Source organism: Daucus carota, chromosome 8 (genome assembly GCF_001625215.2).
Source record: "Daucus carota subsp. sativus chromosome 8, DH1 v3.0, whole genome shotgun sequence".
NCBI lineage: Eukaryota > Viridiplantae > Streptophyta > Magnoliopsida > Apiales > Apiaceae > Daucus > Daucus carota.
This window is the reverse complement of record NC_030388.2, coordinates 16,606,882-16,631,789: the sequence shown is the minus strand read 5'-3', so window position 1 is coordinate 16,631,789 and position 24,908 is coordinate 16,606,882. Positions and strand designations below refer to the sequence as shown.

Genomic DNA, 24,908 nt, shown 5'->3' with positions numbered 1-24,908 from the left:
ATGTTTGTCTTCTATATCTAAATACTTCTTAAAGCATGAGTGATTTTTTAAGGTTATTCCGGTAATTTCACATGCTCTTGGATCAACCCATTACCCATATGGATCAACCCGGTCTCTTCCCTATTCAAATTAACACTGTAATTTCAAATTTCGGATCTTCATGTAACCCGACCCAGATAATGTTGGATCTCATAGCATCTTCCAACCATATGAGAGTTTGAAAAAAGCATTGAATTCGGTTCCTCCAATCATGGCACTCATTACTACGTCTAATTGATTTAAAATTCAAACATGATAGTTAATCATAACATATTCATGCTTAATTTTCTTAATCAATCTCTTCCTCCTCTATTATTGTAATGACCTGAATTTTTAAAATCTATTTATTATCATGAAAGTGATTTTCTTAAAGGAAGGGAATGAGATTTAATATTTTATTCCATTTCAATTTTCAAAATGTTATATTTAAACTCCGGGTTATTGTGTTGTTGGTATATAATTGTTTCTTCATAAATGAATTTCATATATTACTTTGAAAATTCTAAATGATTATTATGTGATTGTATTCTCGAAAGTCAGTGTATTTTATTTCTATCGGATTGTTGAGCTGTGTTATCGATTTCTACTTGTTATGGATTTATAGTGATTGGATTTTTGTAAAATTGTGTATTGCCTATAAAATCATTTTTATCGGTTTATAATTTCATTAAATATTTTTAGAGATTTATAAAATTCATAAAATCACATTTTGTTAATTTTTCAGCTCTAAATGATTTTCTATGTAGATTAAAGTGGGGTGTTTCTATTAATTTCAAAAATGATCCAAAAATCATGAAAATCATATTTTATTAGTTTTTAATTATTTTGGAGATTTTAAAAATTATTTTGGTATTTATCTGGATCATTTTTATCTGTGATTTTGTTCGTTAATCTGTCAAATTCAGTCCGAGACCAAGCTGGCAGGGGTACGTGTCAATTGCTATGATACGTGTCTTGCGTGAAATCAGTTTTTATAAACTGATTTACTTTCTTTTCTTTTACAATCTCTCACCGCCTCTTCTCTCTCCTAAAATCTCTCCACCGTCTCTCTCTCTCTAATCTCTCTCTGCACACCCATCTCCCCCAAATCTCTCGCTCTCTCCTGCTCCCTCGCACTCTCCTTGCCCTCTCTCTCTCCCGGGTGTCGCTGCAGTGTTCTTAGCCACCGCTGCTCTGTTTTCCGGCCGCCCATCGCCGCTCGTGCTCCGATTCCGGCACCACCAGCTCGTCCCCTCTCTTTTCCCCTCATTCCCCTGCCTCCCTTTGCTTTGCTGCTGTGCCTGTGCATCTGTATGTGTGTATTTCGAGTGTGTGTATTAGTGTGTGCCACGAGGCTATGGGTGTGCGCGATTATGTGGTCTGGTGTGGGTGTGTGTGTGTATATTCTGGTGTCCGTGTGCGGAATCAGTGTGTGGGTGCTCAGTATGCGTGCGTGTGTGCAGGTGGGTATATGTATTCGTGTGTGGGCCCGAGTTGGCCGAGTTTTGACTACCTGGCTGTGTAGATTATTCGAGTGGCTCGAGTCCTGAATTGATTTTCTTATACGTGTTTATTTATTATTTCATTTGCTGGTTCGTTTGACTGATTATCGAGGTTAGTTAGTATTTATAAATTAAGTATTTCGATTATTTCAGAGATTGATTACAGGTTTGTTGGGATTGTTGTGTCGATATGATATCGACTGGTAGTCCGATAAATAGAGGAGGTGCTGCCCAATTTTAAATAAAATTTAGATTTTAAAATTATACGGGAGCGTATCCTATAATTATCAGGCTATTAATCGAATTTATATAGTTACTGATTCGTGATATTATTATTAAATCTATAAATAATATTTATGTGATTTGGTAGTCATAGCATTATTATTAATGTTAATGTGTGAAACTGTGTTTACTTGGTAATTTTAGGATGTCGAATATTAATAAATATTAGTATTATTCTTTATTATTATTATTGCTTGCACTAGTAGTAATAATAGTAAATGATAATATTAATAATATAAATATGCGATATCTTAAATAGTTATAATGCTATGCTTATTTAATTCAACTTGTATATATTTGATTTGAATAGTATCTAAATTGAGTATTATGGTAAGTGGTAAGTAAATGTATGGAAATATGTGATACGTGCTAAGTGCTACATGTTAAATGTTAGAGTGTTATTCTTGATAGTATAATGTATTAATATTGAATTACTTTCCATTTTAAAGATAAGCTGTTAGTTTCTTTCAATCATTATGTGTTTAGGTGCCGCATGTCTGGGCGGATTATTTATCATTATGTGTTAGGTGCCGCATGTCGGGGCGGGTACTTTTCTTATGTGATTTACTGCATGTCGAGGCAGATATTCTTTATATTAGTATTTTATTTAGTTTAAAGAGCTTGATTTAATTGATTTGAAAACAGGGGGATAGTCCTATTTACGAATAGGTCATGCCGAATTTTCTGTAGAAATATTAACTTAAAACGCGTTCTCGTGTTGAATAATATTCAGAGATGGTTGTAAGTTATAAAACTATAACGTGTGCTACTTGTTATGTGCTATATAATGTGCCATGTATATATTTGTGTATATATATATCACGAAAGGGTAGAAATAGGATAGTCGTTTCGGAAGGATACTAAAGTAGTATCTGTTTGCTTATAATAGGATCGAGCATTGAGGGCGTGATACCAAGCAAGGGCAGAAAATGTGAGAGTTGTATAGCGGTTCAGTAGCTACGGATTGTTCGAGACGAGTAGAACCAGACGTTGGGGATCAAGACTGAAGTTAGATAAGATGTCGTATCAGGCTGCAGCAACCGCATGAGCGACATAGCAAAGAATCAGGAATAGTTGATGGTGATGTCTTGAGAAAGCAGAATAAGATAAGGATGTTAGCTAAGAGTGTATAAGCTAAGGACCAAAGGCAAGTATTCCTAAATCCTTCCTCATATATATATATTGCATGTTCTGGTTATTCTGTCAAGATTATGATATTGTTTATGCTGAGACCCTTCTCAAACAAACTCTTACTTCTGAGAATGAATCCCATGATTGTTTTCTTCTTCCAAGTTTTGAAAAGCCAAACACCTAATTACTCTCAACTTTCTATTTTGATCCATTCTTTCCAATCCTCAAGATTTTAAAAATACCAGTTCTACAAATTAATTCGAAGTTCAGACCGTCATTGAAGCATGTGTTGCTCAGTGATAGTTAGAGCCTAGAATGAAATGGGATCTTCTTGATTATTTAACCCGCCATTGTCATGCTGGTTTAGCAGGCTAAATTCAGTTGCTTAGCCGATAATGGAGGATACTGAATAGTTAGGAATTTCCTGAACTATGATTTATCAAAAGACAGACTGTGGTTTATGAAATGTTGATTCCCAAAAGTTGATTTGAAATATTTCTGTTGCTGATAATGATTATGATTCTGTTCTGTTGATTCAGTTGTCTGTTGATTTAAATTGTTAGAAGTGGATTAGTTTTCATAAAATAGGTCTTAAAATGAAAAATGATTTGATTTATTTGTTTTAGAAAGGGAATTGGATGAAAATGTTTTATGACCGAGGCGCCGGTCCCAATTGAATTATTAAAGGCCAAAGTGTGCCTAGGATCCTTTATATTTGAGAACTCGTATTGAATATGCGGGTTCGGAGCTATGTCGTGGGCTGATCACCCAGCTTAGCTCGTAGCGTCTTATCTGGTTCCAATTCCATAAAGGAGAAACTGTTTTGTTTAAATCATATTGTGTTGGTATCATTATCTTTATATCATTGTCAGATTTTACATATTGTTTGATTTATTGTTGGTTTGGATATTATATACTTGCTGAGCATTCTTTTGCTCATTCTTGCTATTTCTTCTAAACCCTTTCAGATAATGTTAAAGATGGTTCGCCTATTTAGGCTAAGCATAAGAGTAAGGCTAGGCGAGGATTGCAAGTGACTAAGTTTCAACCTGATGGTCAGGAAGAGTATCCAAGATCGAGTCTTTGGGACTAGTGGTAATTAGAGTTGTCTAAACTTGTTTTAGTTGTAAAAACATGTAATAAGATTTATTAGTTTTACTTTTCTGATTTCAATAATATAGCCTGTTTGCGATCCTGTTTTAAAGGGGGTTAAACTTTGTTTTTTTTTTAAATCTTTTATTAAAGCTTTTAGGTTTTAAATTCTTTGATTTTTATTAGCTTTTCAACAATACATGTTTCGAAAGGGTAAATCATTTTTTTTAATATCCAGGTTTGAAATACTTGTTTTTGCTTTCTTTAAAAAAAAAAAAAACATACAGATTTTCAATTGGTTTTCTTTTAGTGGCACCAAATCTAGACCCCCGGATTTGAGGGCTGTCACAGTTGGTATCAGAGCTACAGGTTATAAGTTATTGAAATCAGAATGTAGGTTGTATTAGGATTGTGTTTAGTGGGACCTCAGCTAGAGATAAGTCAAGACTATTTGGTATAGTCTTTGTTGATAGAATTGAGGTAGATATTGGAGCATTGATTTCAAGTAATCATTTGGGATATCCTAGTTTCTAATTCGAGAACTAGTGAGTTGGATTTCAGGGACATGATGGAACCTTTAGTTTTCAATCTTTTTGAACTTGAGTTTGACTTTCTGAGTAACCAGAGGCAGCTAGACTTGTGTATTGACCTATCTAGTCTTGAGTGTTCCTTGTCATCTCTACCACTTTTTGAGTATTTGTTCGAGGGTCATCTAGTATTCTTATGAAGTCATATAGAAGGAATATGAGATTTGATGGATCATTGTGAGAGGCCAAGTGTATAGTTCTTTATTTGAAAATTATATAGAAAGAGTGGTAGACTACTCGATATAGTATTATGAGTAGGTTACAACCTCAATGCTCTACACTGCTGATTGTGCAAAGTTGGATATGACTTCTGAAAGTATCAAGCTCGACAGGTGTTCTACCTAACGTGGATATTGGTGACGGGATCTACGAAGGTGAATATAAGTTAATAATATTTATCGTAGAATCGAAACGAGTTATCAGAAGAATCGATCGAGAAGACATATGTGATAGCCTTGGCAATACCATCCTCAATATTGATTTTATTGAGCATTTTCACAGTCAGTGAATTGTTTTAATATCTCTTCTATAAAGACATTCATGAAGTCCTTTTGTCAAAAATTTGTATCTTTGGAAGCTATTCAATTTTAACTCTTAAGGTTCGTATTTAAGATTCATTTCTCAAAAGTCAATCATTGTTGGTGGATCTTGAAATTTTCATATTTGCAACTCTAACTGAGATGAACAACCCTATTATAGGGGACACAAGGACCATCTGTCTGTGTGATAGAAGTTTGATGGGACGCCATCACTTGTGTGTGTTGTGATTACAAGAAGGCTAATAACCTTTAGTAGTGTCTAATATGGGCACGCAACACTAAGTTCGTTGGATCATATTGATCTCTCAGTCACTCGTTTATTCAGATGAAACCTACTTTGAAAACATTTTTTTTTTTCTATGGCCAAATCCTCAAAGATTTATTCCAGGAAGTTAATTCTGCATTTGCGAAAAATTTAAGATTCCTATTCCCTTAAAGTGAGGGTATGCCAAGGTTAATCAACAGTGGATGACGATACGATATTGCGAAGCGTGTATGTTTTAGTTCTATTCGCGAATTCTGAGGACAGAATCTTTGAAAGGGGGGTAGAATGTAATATTCCAGATCTCTAATTCGGATATGATTATTATAGATCTAATTTGTTTATATATTATGGTTGTATTTAATTGAATATTGTGTGATGGTCTATATATGTTTCGTGGATTAGTAGATTACGTGTCCTCCTTCTTTCTTTGATTCCGAGGACGGAATCCTTATAAGGAGGGTAGATTGTAATGACCTGAATTTTTAAAATCTATTTATTATCATGAAAGTGATTTTCTTAAAGGAAGGGAATGAGATTTAATATTTTATTCCATTTCAATTTTCAAAATGTTATATTTAAACTCCGGGTTATTGTGTTGTTGGTATATAATTGTTTCTTCATAAATGAATTTCATATATTACTTTGAAAATTCTAAATGATTATTATGTGATTGTATTCTCGAAAGTCAGTGTATTTTATTTCTATCGGATTGTTGAGCTGTGTTATCGATTTCTACTTGTTATGGATTTATAGTGATTGGATTTTTGTAAAATTGTGTATTGCCTATAAAATCATTTTTATCGGTTTATAATTTCATTAAATATTTTTAGAGATTTATAAAATTCATAAAATCACATTTTGTTAATTTTTCAGCTCTAAATGATTTTCTATGTAGATTAAAGTGGGGTGTTTCTATTAATTTCAAAAATGATCCAAAAATCATGAAAATCATATTTTATTAGTTTTTAATTATTTTGGAGATTTTAAAAATTATTTTGGTATTTATCTGGATCATTTTTATCTGTGATTTTGTTCGTTAATCTGTCAAATTCAGTCCGAGACCAAGCTGGCAGGGGTACGTGTCAATTGCTTTGATACGTGTCTTGCGTGAAATCAGTTTTTATAAACTGATTTACTTTCTTTTCTTTTACAATCTCTCACCGCCTCTTCTCTCTCCTAAAATCTCTCCACCGTCTCTCTCTTTCTCTCTAATCTCTCTCTGCACACCCATCTCCCCCAAATCTCTCGCTCTCTCCTGCTCCCTCGCACTCTCCTTGCCCTCTCTCTCTCCCGGGTGTCGCTGCAGTGTTCTTAGCCACCGCTGCTCTGTTTTCCGGCCGCCCATCGCCGCTCGTGCTCCGATTCCGGCACCACCAGCTCGTCCCCTCTCTTTTCCCCTCATTCCCCTGCCTCCCTTTGCTTTGCTGCTGTGCCTGTGCATCTGTATGTGTGTATTTCGAGTGTGTGTATTAGTGTGTGCCACGAGGCTAAGGGTGTGCGCGATTATGTGGTCTGGTGTGGGTGTGTGTGTGTATATTCTGGTGTCCGTGTGCGGAATCAGTGTGTGGGTGCTCAGTATGCGTGCGTGTGTGCAGGTGGGTATATGTATTCGTGTGTGGGCCCGAGTTGGCCGAGTTTTGACTACCTGGCTGTGTAGATTATTCGAGTGGCTCGAGTCCTGAATTGATTTTCTTATACGTGTTTATTTATTATTTCATTTGCTGGTTCGTTTGACTGATTATCGAGGTTAGTTAGTATTTATAAATTAAGTATTTCGATTATTTCAGAGATTGATTACAGGTTTGTTGGGATTGTTGTGTCGATATGATATCGACTGGTAGTCCGATAAATAGAGGAGGTGCTGCCCAATTTTAAATAAAATTTAGATTTTAAAATTATACGGGAGCGTATCCTATAATTATCAGGCTATTAATCGAATTTATATAGTTACTGATTCGTGATATTATTATTAAATCTATAAATAATATTTATGTGATTTGGTAGTCATAGCATTATTATTAATGTTAATGTGTGAAACTGTGTTTACTTGGTAATTTTAGGATGTCGAATATTAATAAATATTAGTATTATTCTTTATTATTATTATTGCTTGCACTAGTAGTAATAATAGTAAATGATAATATTAATAATATAAATATGCGATATCTTAAATAGTTATAATGCTATGCTTATTTAATTCAACTTGTATATATTTGATTTGAATAGTATCTAAATTGAGTATTATGGTAAGTGGTAAGTAAATGTATGGAAATATGTGATACGTGCTAAGTGCTACGTGTTAAATGTTAGAGTGTTATTCTTGATAGTATAATGTATTAATATTGAATTACTTTCCATTTTAAAGATAAGCTGTTAGTTTCTTTCAATCATTATGTGTTTAGGTGCCGCATGTCTGGGCGGATTATTTATCATTATGTGTTAGGTGCCGCATGTCGGGGCGGGTACTTTTCTTATGTGATTTACTGCATGTCGAGGCAGATATTCTTTATATTAGTATTTTATTTAGTTTAAAGAGCTTGATTTAATTGATTTGAAAACAGGGGGATAGTCCTATTTACGAATAGGTCATGCCGAATTTTCTGTAGAAATATTAACTTAAAACGCGTTCTCGTGTTGAATAATATTCAGAGATGGTTGTAAGTTATAAAACTATAACGTGTGCTACTTGTTATGTGCCATATAATGTGCCATGTATATATTTGTGTATATATATATCACGAAAGGGTAGAAATAGGATAGTCGTTTCGGAAGGATACTAAAGTAGTATCTGTTTGCTTATAATAGGATCGAGCATTGAGGGCGTGATACCAAGCAAGGGCAGAAAATGTGAGAGTTGTATAGCGGTTCAGTAGCTACGGATTGTTCGAGACGAGTAGAACCAGACGTTGGGGATCAAGACTGAAGTTAGATAAGATGTCGTATCAGGCTGCAGCAACCGCATGAGCGACATAGCAAAGAATCAGGAATAGTTGATGGTGATGTCTTGAGAAAGCAGAATAAGATAAGGATGTTAGCTAAGAGTGTATAAGCTAAGGACCAAAGGCAAGTATTCCTAAATCCTTCCTCATATATATATATTGCATGTTCTGGTTATTCTGTCAAGATTATGATATTGTTTATGCTGAGACCCTTCTCAAACAAACTCTTACTTCTGAGAATGAATCCCATGATTGTTTTCTTCTTCCAAGTTTTGAAAAGCCAAACACCTAATTACTCTCAACTTTCTATTTTGATCCATTCTTTCCAATCCTCAAGATTTTAAAAATACCAGTTCTACAAATTAATTCGAAGTTCAGACCGTCATTGAAGCATGTGTTGCTCAGTGATAGTTAGAGCCTAGAATGAAATGGGATCTTCTTGATTATTCAACCCGCCATTGTCATGCTGGTTTAGCAGGCTAAATTCAGTTGCTTAGCCGATAATGGAGGATACTGAATAGTTAGGAATTTCCTGAACTATGATTTATCAAAAGACAGACTGTGGTTTATGAAATGTTGATTCCCAAAAGTTGATTTGAAATATTTCTGTTGCTGATAATGATTATGATTCTGTTCTGTTGATTCAGTTGTCTGTTGATTTAAATTGTTAGAAGTGGATTAGTTTTCATAAAATAGGTCTTAAAATGAAAAATGATTTGATTTATTTGTTTTAGAAAGGGAATTGGATGAAAATGTTTTATGACCGAGGCGCCGGTCCCAATTGAATTATTAAAGGCCAAAGTGTGCCTAGGATCCTTTATATTTGAGAACTCGTATTGAATATGCGGGTTCGGAGCTATGTCGTGGGCTGATCACCCAGCTTAGCTCGTAGCGTCTTATCTGGTTCCAATTCCATAAAGGAGAAACTGTTTTGTTTAAATCATATTGTGTTGGTATCATTATCTTTATATCATTGTCAGATTTTACATATTGTTTGATTTATTGTTGGTTTGGATATTATATACTTGCTGAGCATTCTTTTGCTCATTCTTGCTATTTCTTCTAAACCCTTTCAGATAATGTTAAAGATGGTTCGCCTATTTAGGCTAAGCATAAGAGTAAGGCTAGGCGAGGATTGCAAGTGACTAAGTTTCAACCTGATGGTCAGGAAGAGTATCCAAGATCGAGTCTTTGGGACTAGTGGTAATTAGAGTTGTCTAAACTTGTTTTAGTTGTAAAAACATGTAATAAGATTTATTAGTTTTACTTTTCTGATTTCAATAATATAGCCTGTTTGCGATCCTGTTTTAAAGGGGGTTAAACTTTGTTTTTTTTTAAATCTTTTATTAAAGCTTTTAGGTTTTAAATTCTTTGATTTTTATTAGCTTTTCAACAATACATGTTTCGAAAGGGTAAATCATTTTTTTTAATATCCAGGTTTGAAATACTTGTTTTTGCTTTCTTTAAAAAAAAAAAAACATACAGATTTTCAATTGGTTTTCTTTTAGTGGCACCAAATCTAGACCCCCGGATTTGAGGGCTGTCACAGTTGGTATCAGAGCTACAGGTTATAAGTTATTGAAATCAGAATGTAGGTTGTATTAGGATTGTGTTTAGTGGGACCTCAGCTAGAGATAAGTCAAGACTATTTGGTATAGTCTTTGTTGATAGAATTGAGGTAGATATTGGAGCATTGATTTCAAGTAATCATTTGGGATATCCTAGTTTCTAATTCGAGAACTAGTGAGTTGGATTTCAGGGACATGATGGAACCTTTAGTTTTCAATCTTTTTGAACTTGAGTTTGACTTTCTGAGTAACCAGAGGCAGCTAGACTTGTGTATTGACCTATCTAGTCTTGAGTGTTCCTTGTCATCTCTACCACTTTTTGAGTATTTGTTCGAGGGTCATCTAGTATTCTTATGAAGTCATATAGAAGGAATATGAGATTTGATGGATCATTGTGAGAGGCCAAGTGTATAGTTCTTTATTTGAAAATTATATAGAAAGAGTGGTAGACTACTCGATATAGTATTATGAGTAGGTTACAACCTCAATGCTCTACACTGCTGATTGTGCAAAGTTGGATATGACTTCTGAAAGTATCAAGCTCGACAGGTGTTCTACCTAACGTGGATATTGGTGACGGGATCTACGAAGGTGAATATAAGTTAATAATATTTATCGTAGAATCGAAACGAGTTATCAGAAGAATCGATCGAGAAGACATATGTGATAGCCTTGGCAATACCATCCTCAATATTGATTTTATTGAGCATTTTCACAGTCAGTGAATTGTTTTAATATCTCTTCTATAAAGACATTCATGAAGTCCTTTTGTCAAAAATTTGTATCTTTGGAAGCTATTCAATTTTAACTCTTAAGGTTCGTATTTAAGATTCATTTCTCAAAAGTCAATCATTGTTGGTGGATCTTGAAATTTTCATATTTGCAACTCTAACTGAGATGAACAACCCTATTATAGGGGACACAAGGACCATCTGTCTGTGTGATAGAAGTTTGATGGGACGCCATCACTTGTGTGTGTTGTGATTACAAGAAGGCTAATAACCTTTAGTAGTGTCTAATATGGGCACGCAACACTAAGTTCGTTGGATCATATTGATCTCTCAGTCACTCGTTTATTCAGATGAAACCTACTTTGAAAACATTTTTTTTTTCTATGGCCAAATCCTCAAAGATTTATTCCAGGAAGTTAATTCTGCATTTGCGAAAAATTTAAGATTCCTATTCCCTTAAAGTGAGGGTATGCCAAGGTTAATCAACAGTGGATGACGATACGATATTGCGAAGCGTGTATGTTTTAGTTCTATTCGCGAATTCTGAGGACAGAATCTTTGAAAGGGGGGTAGAATGTAATATTCCAGATCTCTAATTCGGATATGATTATTATAGATCTAATTTGTTTATATATTATGGTTGTATTTAATTGAATATTGTGTGATGGTCTATATATGTTTCGTGGATTAGTAGATTACGTGTCCTCCTTCTTTCTTTGATTCCGAGGACGGAATCCTTATAAGGAGGGTAGATTGTAATGACCTGAATTTTTAAAATCTATTTATTATCATGAAAGTGATTTTCTTAAAGGAAGGGAATGAGATTTAATATTTTATTCCATTTCAATTTTCAAAATGTTATATTTAAACTCCGGGTTATTGTGTTGTTGGTATATAATTGTTTCTTCATAAATGAATTTCATATATTACTTTGAAAATTCTAAATGATTATTATGTGATTGTATTCTCGAAAGTCAGTGTATTTTATTTCTATCGGATTGTTGAGCTGTGTTATCGATTTCTACTTGTTATGGATTTATAGTGATTGGATTTTTGTAAAATTGTGTATTGCCTATAAAATCATTTTTATCGGTTTATAATTTCATTAAATATTTTTAGAGATTTATAAAATTCATAAAATCACATTTTGTTAATTTTTCAGCTCTAAATGATTTTCTATGTAGATTAAAGTGGGGTGTTTCTATTAATTTCAAAAATGATCCAAAAATCATGAAAATCATATTTTATTAGTTTTTAATTATTTTGGAGATTTTAAAAATTATTTTGGTATTTATCTGGATCATTTTTATCTGTGATTTTGTTCGTTAATCTGTCAAATTCAGTCCGAGACCAAGCTGGCAGGGGTACGTGTCAATTGCTTTGATACGTGTCTTGCGTGAAATCAGTTTTTATAAACTGATTTACTTTCTTTTCTTTTACAATCTCTCACCGCCTCTTCTCTCTCCTAAAATCTCTCCACCGTCTCTCTCTTTCTCTCTAATCTCTCTCTGCACACCCATCTCCCCCAAATCTCTCGCTCTCTCCTGCTCCCTCGCACTCTCCTTGCCCTCTCTCTCTCCCGGGTGTCGCTGCAGTGTTCTTAGCCACCGCTGCTCTGTTTTCCGGCCGCCCATCGCCGCTCGTGCTCCGATTCCGGCACCACCAGCTCGTCCCCTCTCTTTTCCCCTCATTCCCCTGCCTCCCTTTGCTTTGCTGCTGTGCCTGTGCATCTGTATGTGTGTATTTCGAGTGTGTGTATTAGTGTGTGCCACGAGGCTATGGGTGTGCGCGATTATGTGGTCTGGTGTGGGTGTGTGTGTGTATATTCTGGTGTCCGTGTGCGGAATCAGTGTGTGGGTGCTCAGTATGCGTGCGTGTGTGCAGGTGGGTATATGTATTCGTGTGTGGGCCCGAGTTGGCCGAGTTTTGACTACCTGGCTGTGTAGATTATTCGAGTGGCTCGAGTCCTGAATTGATTTTCTTATACGTGTTTATTTATTATTTCATTTGCTGGTTCGTTTGACTGATTATCGAGGTTAGTTAGTATTTATAAATTAAGTATTTCGATTATTTCAGAGATTGATTACAGGTTTGTTGGGATTGTTGTGTCGATATGATATCGACTGGTAGTCCGATAAATAGAGGAGGTGCTGCCCAATTTTAAATAAAATTTAGATTTTAAAATTATACGGGAGCGTATCCTATAATTATCAGGCTATTAATCGAATTTATATAGTTACTGATTCGTGATATTATTATTAAATCTATAAATAATATTTATGTGATTTGGTAGTCATAGCATTATTATTAATGTTAATGTGTGAAACTGTGTTTACTTGGTAATTTTAGGATGTCGAATATTAATAAATATTAGTATTATTCTTTATTATTATTATTGCTTGCACTAGTAGTAATAATAGTAAATGATAATATTAATAATATAAATATGCGATATCTTAAATAGTTATAATGCTATGCTTATTTAATTCAACTTGTATATATTTGATTTGAATAGTATCTAAATTGAGTATTATGGTAAGTGGTAAGTAAATGTATGGAAATATGTGATACGTGCTAAGTGCTACGTGTTAAATGTTAGAGTGTTATTCTTGATAGTATAATGTATTAATATTGAATTACTTTCCATTTTAAAGATAAGCTGTTAGTTTCTTTCAATCATTATGTGTTTAGGTGCCGCATGTCTGGGCGGATTATTTATCATTATGTGTTAGGTGCCGCATGTCGGGGCGGGTACTTTTCTTATGTGATTTACTGCATGTCGAGGCAGATATTCTTTATATTAGTATTTTATTTAGTTTAAAGAGCTTGATTTAATTGATTTGAAAACAGGGGGATAGTCCTATTTACGAATAGGTCATGCCGAATTTTCTGTAGAAATATTAACTTAAAACGCGTTCTCGTGTTGAATAATATTCAGAGATGGTTGTAAGTTATAAAACTATAACGTGTGCTACTTGTTATGTGCTATATAATGTGCCATGTATATATTTGTGTATATATATATCACGAAAGGGTAGAAATAGGATAGTCGTTTCGGAAGGATACTAAAGTAGTATCTGTTTGCTTATAATAGGATCGAGCATTGAGGGCGTGATACCAAGCAAGGGCAGAAAATGTGAGAGTTGTATAGCGGTTCAGTAGCTACGGATTGTTCGAGACGAGTAGAACCAGACGTTGGGGATCAAGACTGAAGTTAGATAAGATGTCGTATCAGGCTGCAGCAACCGCATGAGCGACATAGCAAAGAATCAGGAATAGTTGATGGTGATGTCTTGAGAAAGCAGAATAAGATAAGGATGTTAGCTAAGAGTGTATAAGCTAAGGACCAAAGGCAAGTATTCCTAAATCCTTCCTCATATATATATATTGCATGTTCTGGTTATTCTGTCAAGATTATGATATTGTTTATGCTGAGACCCTTCTCAAACAAACTCTTACTTCTGAGAATGAATCCCATGATTGTTTTCTTCTTCCAAGTTTTGAAAAGCCAAACACCTAATTACTCTCAACTTTCTATTTTGATCCATTCTTTCCAATCCTCAAGATTTTAAAAATACCAGTTCTACAAATTAATTCGAAGTTCAGACCGTCATTGAAGCATGTGTTGCTCAGTGATAGTTAGAGCCTAGAATGAAATGGGATCTTCTTGATTATTCAACCCGCCATTGTCATGCTGGTTTAGCAGGCTAAATTCAGTTGCTTAGCCGATAATGGAGGATACTGAATAGTTAGGAATTTCCTGAACTATGATTTATCAAAAGACAGACTGTGGTTTATGAAATGTTGATTCCCAAAAGTTGATTTGAAATATTTCTGTTGCTGATAATGATTATGATTCTGTTCTGTTGATTCAGTTGTCTGTTGATTTAAATTGTTAGAAGTGGATTAGTTTTCATAAAATAGGTCTTAAAATGAAAAATGATTTGATTTATTTGTTTTAGAAAGGGAATTGGATGAAAATGTTTTATGACCGAGGCGCCGGTCCCAATTGAATTATTAAAGGCCAAAGTGTGCCTAGGATCCTTTATATTTGAGAACTCGTATTGAATATGCGGGTTCGGAGCTATGTCGTGGGCTGATCACCCAGCTTAGCTCGTAGCGTCTTATCTGGTTCCAATTCCATAAAGGAGAAACTGTTTTGTTTAAATCATATTGTGTTGGTATCATTATCTTTATATCATTGTCAGATTTTACATATTGTTTGATTTATTGTTGGTTTGGATATTATATACTTGCTGAGCATTCTTTTGCTCATTCTTGCTATTTCTTCTAAACCCTTTCAGATAATGTTAAAGATGGTTCGCCTATTTAGGCTAAGCATAAGAGTAAGGCTAGGCGAGGATTGCAAGTGACTAAGTTTCAACCTGATGGTCAGGAAGAGTATCCAAGATCGAGTCTTTGGGACTAGTGGTAATTAGAGTTGTCTAAACTTGTTTTAGTTGTAAAAACATGTAATAAGATTTATTAGTTTTACTTTTCTGATTTCAATAATATAGCCTGTTTGCGATCCTGTTTTAAAGGGGGTTAAACTTTGTTTTTTTTAAATCTTTTATTAAAGCTTTTAGGTTTTAAATTCTTTGATTTTTATTAGCTTTTCAACAATACATGTTTCGAAAGGGTAAATCATTTTTTTTAATATCCAGGTTTGAAATACTTGTTTTTGCTTTCTTTAAAAAAAAAAAAAACATACAGATTTTCAATTGGTTTTCTTTTAGTGGCACCAAATCTAGACCCCCGGATTTGAGGGCTGTCACAGTTGGTATCAGAGCTACAGGTTATAAGTTATTGAAATCAGAATGTAGGTTGTATTAGGATTGTGTTTAGTGGGACCTCAGCTAGAGATAAGTCAAGACTATTTGGTATAGTCTTTGTTGATAGAATTGAGGTAGATATTGGAGCATTGATTTCAAGTAATCATTTGGGATATCCTAGTTTCTAATTCGAGAACTAGTGAGTTGGATTTCAGGGACATGATGGAACCTTTAGTTTTCAATCTTTTTGAACTTGAGTTTGACTTTCTGAGTAACCAGAGGCAGCTAGACTTGTGTATTGACCTATCTAGTCTTGAGTGTTCCTTGTCATCTCTACCACTTTTTGAGTATTTGTTCGAGGGTCATCTAGTATTCTTATGAAGTCATATAGAAGGAATATGAGATTTGATGGATCATTGTGAGAGGCCAAGTGTATAGTTCTTTATTTGAAAATTATATAGAAAGAGTGGTAGACTACTCGATATAGTATTATGAGTAGGTTACAACCTCAATGCTCTACACTGCTGATTGTGCAAAGTTGGATATGACTTCTGAAAGTATCAAGCTCGACAGGTGTTCTACCTAACGTGGATATTGGTGACGGGATCTACGAAGGTGAATATAAGTTAATAATATTTATCGTAGAATCGAAACGAGTTATCAGAAGAATCGATCGAGAAGACATATGTGATAGCCTTGGCAATACCATCCTCAATATTGATTTTATTGAGCATTTTCACAGTCAGTGAATTGTTTTAATATCTCTTCTATAAAGACATTCATGAAGTCCTTTTGTCAAAAATTTGTATCTTTGGAAGCTATTCAATTTTAACTCTTAAGGTTCGTATTTAAGATTCATTTCTCAAAAGTCAATCATTGTTGGTGGATCTTGAAATTTTCATATTTGCAACTCTAACTGAGATGAACAACCCTATTATAGGGGACACAAGGACCATCTGTCTGTGTGATAGAAGTTTGATGGGACGCCATCACTTGTGTGTGTTGTGATTACAAGAAGGCTAATAACCTTTAGTAGTGTCTAATATGGGCACGCAACACTAAGTTCGTTGGATCATATTGATCTCTCAGTCACTCGTTTATTCAGATGAAACCTACTTTGAAAACATTTTTTTTTTCTATGGCCAAATCCTCAAAGATTTATTCCAGGAAGTTAATTCTGCATTTGCGAAAAATTTAAGATTCCTATTCCCTTAAAGTGAGGGTATGCCAAGGTTAATCAACAGTGGATGACGATACGATATTGCGAAGCGTGTATGTTTTAGTTCTATTCGCGAATTCTGAGGACAGAATCTTTGAAAGGGGGGTAGAATGTAATATTCCAGATCTCTAATTCGGATATGATTATTATAGATCTAATTTGTTTATATATTATGGTTGTATTTAATTGAATATTGTGTGATGGTCTATATATGTTTCGTGGATTAGTAGATTACGTGTCCTCCTTCTTTCTTTGATTCCGAGGACGGAATCCTTATAAGGAGGGTAGATTGTAATGACCTGAATTTTTAAAATCTATTTATTATCATGAAAGTGATTTTCTTAAAGGAAGGGAATGAGATTTAATATTTTATTCCATTTCAATTTTCAAAATGTTATATTTAAACTCCGGGTTATTGTGTTGTTGGTATATAATTGTTTCTTCATAAATGAATTTCATATATTACTTTGAAAATTCTAAATGATTATTATGTGATTGTATTCTCGAAAGTCAGTGTATTTTATTTCTATCGGATTGTTGAGCTGTGTTATCGATTTCTACTTGTTATGGATTTATAGTGATTGGATTTTTGTAAAATTGTGTATTGCCTATAAAATCATTTTTATCGGTTTATAATTTCATTAAATATTTTTAGAGATTTATAAAATTCATAAAATCACATTTTGTTAATTTTTCAGCTCTAAATGATTTTCTATGTAGATTAAAGTGGGGTGTTTCTATTAATTTCAAAAATGATCCAAAAATCATGAAAATCATATTTTATTAGTTTTTAATTATTTTGGAGATTTTAAAAATTATTTTGGTATTTATCTGGATCATTTTTATCTGTGATTTTGTTCGTTAATCTGTCAAATTCAGTCCGAGACCAAGCTGGCAGGGGTACGTGTCAATTGCTTTGATACGTGTCTTGCGTGAAATCAGTTTTTATAAACTGATTTACTTTCTTTTCTTTTACAATCTCTCACCGCCTCTTCTCTCTCCTAAAATCTCTCCACCGTCTCTCTCTTTCTCTCTAATCTCTCTCTGCACACCCATCTCCCCCAAATCTCTCGCTCTCTCCTGCTCCCTCGCACTCTCCTTGCCCTCTCTCTCTCCCGGGTGTCGCTGCAGTGTTCTTAGCCACCGCTGCTCTGTTTTCCGGCCGCCCATCGCCGCTCGTGCTCCGATTCCGGCACCACCAGCTCGTCCCCTCTCTTTTCCCCTCATTCCCCTGCCTCCCTTTGCTTTGCTGCTGTGCCTGTGCATCTGTATGTGTGTATTTCGAGTGTGTGTATTAGTGTGTGCCACGAGGCTATGGGTGTGCGCGATTATGTGGTCTGGTGTGGGTGTGTGTGTGTATATTCTGGTGTCCGTGTGCGGAATCAGTGTGTGGGTGCTCAGTATGCGTGCGTGTGTGCAGGTGGGTATATGTATTCGTGTGTGGGCCCGAGTTGGCCGAGTTTTGACTACCTGGCTGTGTAGATTATTCGAGTGGCTCGAGTCCTGAATTGATTTTCTTATACGTGTTTATTTATTATTTCATTTGCTGGTTCGTTTGACTGATTATCGAGGTTAGTTAGTATTTATAAATTAAGTATTTCGATTATTTCAGAGATTGATTACAGGTTTGTTGGGATTGTTGTGTCGATATGATATCGACTGGTAGTCCGATAAATAGAGGAGGTGCTGCCCAATTTTAAATAAAATTTAGATTTTAAAATTATACGGGAGCGTATCCTATAATTATCAGGCTATTAATCGAATTTATATAGTTACTGATTCGTGATATTATTATTAAATCTATAAATAATATTTATGTGATTTGGTAGTCATAGCATTATTATTAATGTTAATGTGTGAAACTGTGTTTACTTGGTAATTTTAGGATGTCGAATATTAATAAATATTAGTATTATTCTTTATTATTATTATTGCTTGCACTAGTAGTAATAATAGTAAATGATAATATTAATAATATAAATATGCGATATCTTAAATAGTTATAATGCTATGCTTATTTAATTCAACTTGTATATATTTGATTTGAATAGTATCTAAATTGAGTATTATGGTAAGTGGTAAGTAAATGTATGGAAATATGTGATACGTGCTAAGTGCTACGTGTTAAATGTTAGAGTGTTATTCTTGATAGTATAATGTATTAATATTGAATTACTTTCCATTTTAAAGATAAGCTGTTAGTTTCTTTCAATCATTATGTGTTTAGGTGCCGCATGTCTGGGCGGATTATTTATCATTATGTGTTAGGTGCCGCATGTCGGGGCGGGTACTTTTCTTATGTGATTTACTGCATGTCGAGGCAGATATTCTTTATATTAGTATTTTATTTAGTTTAAAGAGCTTGATTTAATTGATTTGAAAACAGGGGGATAGTCCTATTTACGAATAGGTCATGCCGAATTTTCTGTAGAAATATTAACTTAAAACGCGTTCTCGTGTTGAATAATATTCAGAGATGGTTGTAAGTTATAAAACTATAACGTGTGCTACTTGTTATGTGCTATATAATGTGCCATGTATATATTTGTGTATATATATCACGAAAGGGTAGAAATAGGATAGTCGTTTCGGAAGGATACTAAAGTAGTATCTGTTTGCTTATAATAGGATCGAGCATTGAGGGCGTGATACCAAGCAAGGGCAGAAAATGTGAGAGTTGTATAGCGGTTCAGTAGCTACGGATTGTTCGAGACGAGTAGAACCAGACGTTGGGGATCAAGACTGAAGTTAGATAAGATGTCGTATCAGGCTGCAGCAACCGCATGAGCGACATAGCAAAGAATCAGGAATAGTTGATGGTGATGTCTTGAGAAAGCAGAATAAGATAAGGATGTTAGCTAAGAGTGTATAAGCTAAGGACCAAAGGCAAGTATTCCTAAATCCTTCCTCATATATATATATTGCATGTTCTGGTTATTCTGTCAAGATTATGATATTGTTTATGCTGAGACCCTTCTCAAACAAACTCTTACTTCTGAGAATGAATCCCATGATTGTTTTCTTCTTCCAAGTTTTGAAAAGCCAAACACCTAATTACTCTCAACTTTCTATTTTGATCCATTCTTTCCAATCCTCAAGATTTTAAAAATACCAGTTCTACAAATTAATTCGAAGTTCAGACCGTCATTGAAGCATGTGTTGCTCAGTGATAGTTAGAGCCTAGAATGAAATGGGATCTTCTTGATTATTCAACCCGCCATTGTCATGCTGGTTTAGCAGGCTAAATTCAGTTGCTTAGCCGATAATGGAGGATACTGAATAGTTAGGAATTTCCTGAACTATGATTTATCAAAAGACAGACTGTGGTTTATGAAATGTTGATTCCCAAAAGTTGATTTGAAATATTTCTGTTGCTGATAATGATTATGATTCTGTTCTGTTGATTCAGTTGTCTGTTGATTTAAATTGTTAGAAGTGGATTAGTTTTCATAAAATAGGTCTTAAAATGAAAAATGATTTGATTTATTTGTTTTAGAAAGGGAATTGGATGAAAATGTTTTATGACCGAGGCGCCGGTCCCAATTGAATTATTAAAGGCCAAAGTGTGCCTAGGATCCTTTATATTTGAGAACTCGTATTGAATATGCGGGTTCGGAGCTATGTCGTGGGCTGATCACCCAGCTTAGCTCGTAGCGTCTTATCTGGTTCCAATTCCATAAAGGAGAAACTGTTTTGTTTAAATCATATTGTGTTGGTATCATTATCTTTATATCATTGTCAGATTTTACATATTGTTTGATTTATTGTTGGTTTGGATATTATATACTTGCTGAGCATTCTTTTGCTCATTCTTGCTATTTCTTCTAAACCCTTTCAGATAATGTTAAAGATGGTTCGCCTATTTAGGCTAAGCATAAGAGTAAGGCTAGGCGAGGATTGCAAGTGACTAAGTTTCAACCTGATGGTCAGGAAGAGTATCCAAGATCGAGTCTTTGGGACTAGTGGTAATTAGAGTTGTCTAAACTTGTTTTAGTTGTAAAAACATGTAATAAGATTTATTAGTTTTACTTTTCTGATTTCAATAATATAGCCTGTTTGCGATCCTGTTTTAAAGGGGGTTAAACTTTGTTTTTTTTTAAATCTTTTATTAAAGCTTTTAGGTTTTAAATTCTTTGATTTTTATTAGCTTTTCAACAATACATGTTTCGAAAGGGTAAATCATTTTTTTTAATATCCAGGTTTGAAATACTTGTTTTTGCTTTCTTTAAAAAAAAAAAAAAAACATACAGATTTTCAATTGGTTTTCTTTTAGTGGCACCAAATCTAGACCCCCGGATTTGAGGGCTGTCACAGTTGGTATCAGAGCTACAGGTTATAAGTTATTGAAATCAGAATGTAGGTTGTATTAGGATTGTGTTTAGTGGGACCTCAGCTAGAGATAAGTCAAGACTATTTGGTATAGTCTTTGTTGATAGAATTGAGGTAGATATTGGAGCATTGATTTCAAGTAATCATTTGGGATATCCTAGTTTCTAATTCGAGAACTAGTGAGTTGGATTTCAGGGACATGATGGAACCTTTAGTTTTCAATCTTTTTGAACTTGAGTTTGACTTTCTGAGTAACCAGAGGCAGCTAGACTTGTGTATTGACCTATCTAGTCTTGAGTGTTCCTTGTCATCTCTACCACTTTTTGAGTATTTGTTCGAGGGTCATCTAGTATTCTTATGAAGTCATATAGAAGGAATATGAGATTTGATGGATCATTGTGAGAGGCCAAGTGTATAGTTCTTTATTTGAAAATTATATAGAAAGAGTGGTAGACTACTCGATATAGTATTATGAGTAGGTTACAACCTCAATGCTCTACACTGCTGATTGTGCAAAGTTGGATATGACTTCTGAAAGTATCAAGCTCGACAGGTGTTCTACCTAACGTGGATATTGGTGACGGGATCTACGAAGGTGAATATAAGTTAATAATATTTATCGTAGAATCGAAACGAGTTATCAGAAGAATCGATCGAGAAGACATATGTGATAGCCTTGGCAATACCATCCTCAATATTGATTTTATTGAGCATTTTCACAGTCAGTGAATTGTTTTAATATCTCTTCTATAAAGACATTCATGAAGTCCTTTTGTCAAAAATTTGTATCTTTGGAAGCTATTCAATTTTAACTCTTAAGGTTCGTATTTAAGATTCATTTCTCAAAAGTCAATCATTGTTGGTGGATCTTGAAATTTTCATATTTGCAACTCTAACTGAGATGAACAACCCTATTATAGGGGACACAAGGACCATCTGTCTGTGTGATAGAAGTTTGATGGGACGCCATCACTTGTGTGTGTTGTGATTACAAGAAGGCTAATAACCTTTAGTAGTGTCTAATATGGGCACGCAACACTAAGTTCGTTGGATCATATTGATCTCTCAGTCACTCGTTTATTCAGATGAAACCTACTTTGAAAACATTTTTTTTTTCTATGGCCAAATCCTCAAAGATTTATTCCAGGAAGTTAATTCTGCATTTGCGAAAAATTTAAGATTCCTATTCCCTTAAAGTGAGGGTATGCCAAGGTTAATCAACAGTGGATGACGATACGATATTGCGAAGCGTGTATGTTTTAGTTCTATTCGCGAATTCTGAGGACAGAATCTTTGAAAGGGGGGTAGAATGTAATATTCCAGATCTCTAATTCGGATATGATTATTATAGATCTAATTTGTTTATATATTATGGTTGTATTTAATTGAATATTGTGTGATGGTCTATATATGTTTCGTGGATTAGTAGATTACGTGTCCTCCTTCTTTCTTTGATTCCGAGGACGGAATCCTTATAAGGAGGGTAGATTGTAATGACCTGAATTTTTAAAATCTATTTATTATCATGAAAGTGATTTTCTTAAAGGAAGGGAATGAGATTTAATATTTTATTCCATTTCAATTTTCAAAATGTTATATTTAAACTCCGGGTTATTGTGTTGTTGGTATATAATTGTTTCTTCATAAATGAATTTCATATATTACTTTGAAAATTCTAAATGATTATTATGTGATTGTATTCTCGAAAGTCAGTGTATTTTATTTCTATCGGATTAATGTTTCAGATTAATGTTAAAAGAAATGCTTGAAGATCTTAGAGTGAAATCAGTTCAAGTATTACAAAATAATTTCGTAATTGATTTCCGCACTAGAGTAAAGTTTCCATACGCATTCATTTCCAAGATACAGTACTCTTGGTCTTGGTTCCTCAAAAGTCTTGGACGCGATCGTATTGTCGTTAACGTCTTCATGTAGAATCATTAGTGTGATATACAACAATTTGTAATAAGTTTGTGTCTGTTATTTAATAGGTATTCTCATGTGGGGAGCTCATTTTATTCACCTGATATTGGATTAAGGTAGTCACTAGGTGAAAGTTTGGAAAGCTGGAGAGGCTTTTATGAAAGTATACGACCTCCACATATGGGATTGTGGCTTAGCATTGGTGTATGTTCTATTTTTTGTATTTTTGTTCCAGTTTTTAAGTTTTTTATATTGTATAGATGACATGATATTTTGTAATTAATTTTTTTGACATTATTTTTGCATAATTTCCTTTCGCGTTGATAGTGATTATGATGCATATAATGCATTTATTGAGCTTTTTTTTTATGATTGAGTTTTCCTTGCAGCTGCTGAATAGAGATCATTCGTCTAGGCCATTATCGGATGCTCACCGTGTGAAGATTTATATTAACTTTTTTTCAACATCTGATCAAGGTTTTTTGTTTACTTCTTATTGCGTGTCATTGTATTTTGACAAGAGACACCGAGAATGAATATGACCCAACTTCCATCTAGATACATGAATCTAGCCTACTATAACTCATATGTGTACAAGGAAATGTAGTCAAAATATATTTGATTTTCGATGATTTTGGCATTAATCTTTTTTTGTATAATATGTAGTGGTTTCCATATTCACTATATTTAATTTTCAAATCTAGACCTTTTGTTATAATTTCAAATTAATGGAGTACTTTTTCACTCCACAATTTTAGCTCTCGATAAGGAAGTTTTTATATATTAGATTTTTAAATATTCGAATACATTGATCTAGACTGTTAATAGGGAAGTCAAACTTTATTTGATTTTTATTGATGTTGACATTAATTACTAAAATACCATTTACATTTAATTTTTGCGGTTTCCACGTTCATTATATTTAATTTTCAAATCAAGACTTTTTGTTATAATTTCAAATTAATAGAGTTTTTTTTTTCACTCCATAATTTTAGCTCTTGATAAGAAAGTTTTTATATATTTGACCTTTTAAATTTTTGGATACATGGGTCTAGCATGCTATAACTCATATGTAAATAAGGAAAAATAGTCAAATTTTATTTTATTTAACTGATTTTAGCCGTTATTATTACAATCCTTTTTTGTATAATATATATTGGTTTCCATATTCAATACATTTAATTTCCAAATCAAGACTTTTGATATTTTGATATATTAATTATTATTTTTTTTACATTTTCCGATACATGGATATAGACTGCTATAATTCATACAGTTGCAAAAAAAGAAACGTAGTCAAACATAATTTGATTTCCACTTATTTTAGCATTTAATACTACAAAACTTTTTCGTATAATTTGTGCAGTTTTCATATTCACTATATTCAATTTTCAGATCGACTTTTTGTTATATTTTCCGATTAATGGAGTATTTTTTTTTTCACTTCACAATTTTAACTCTTGATATAAAAAGTTTCTGTATATTAGACTTTTAAAATTTTCAGATACATGAATCCATTTATATGTAAATAAGGAAACATAGTCAAAATTTATTTGATTTTCAATGATTTTGACATTTATTATTACAATCCATTTATGTATAAAATGTAGTGGTTTCCATATACATTATATTTAATTTCAAATCAAAACTTATTGTTATAAATTCAAATTAATGGAGTTCTTTCTCACTCCATAATTTCAGCTCTTGATAAGGAAGTATTCATATACCAGGTTTTTCAAATTTTCGACACATGGATCCGGACTGTAATAGCTTATGTGCGAATATAAAGTCAAACTTCATTTCATTTCCACAGATTTTGACATTTTTACTATAATACTTTTTCATTTAATTTATACAGTTTTCATGTTCATTACATTCAATTTTCAGATCAAGAATTTTTGTTATAATTTCATTATTAATAGAGTACTTTTTTCATACCCGTGTGTGTAGCACGGGCCAAAATGCTTAAATAATTTTCATGTGGTAATAAATAAGCATATTTTTATTTAAA

At 33.6% G+C, this 24,908-nt stretch overlaps 1 long non-coding RNA gene across 1 annotated transcript; it reads left to right on the top strand.

Moving 5' to 3' along the window:
• The first annotated feature begins 1,007 nt into the window (after positions 1-1,007).
• On the top strand, positions 1,008-23,581 carry LOC135148308 (uncharacterized). Its single transcript, XR_010286348.1, has 13 exons — positions 1,008-1,329; positions 2,692-2,949; positions 3,902-4,028; positions 4,336-6,859; positions 8,222-8,479; positions 9,432-9,558; positions 9,864-12,386; positions 13,749-14,006; positions 14,959-15,085; positions 15,391-17,913; positions 19,274-19,531; positions 22,966-23,101; positions 23,287-23,581. It is a non-coding gene; the product is annotated as an uncharacterized LOC135148308 (long non-coding RNA).
• The last annotated feature ends 1,327 nt before the right edge of the window (positions 23,582-24,908 follow it).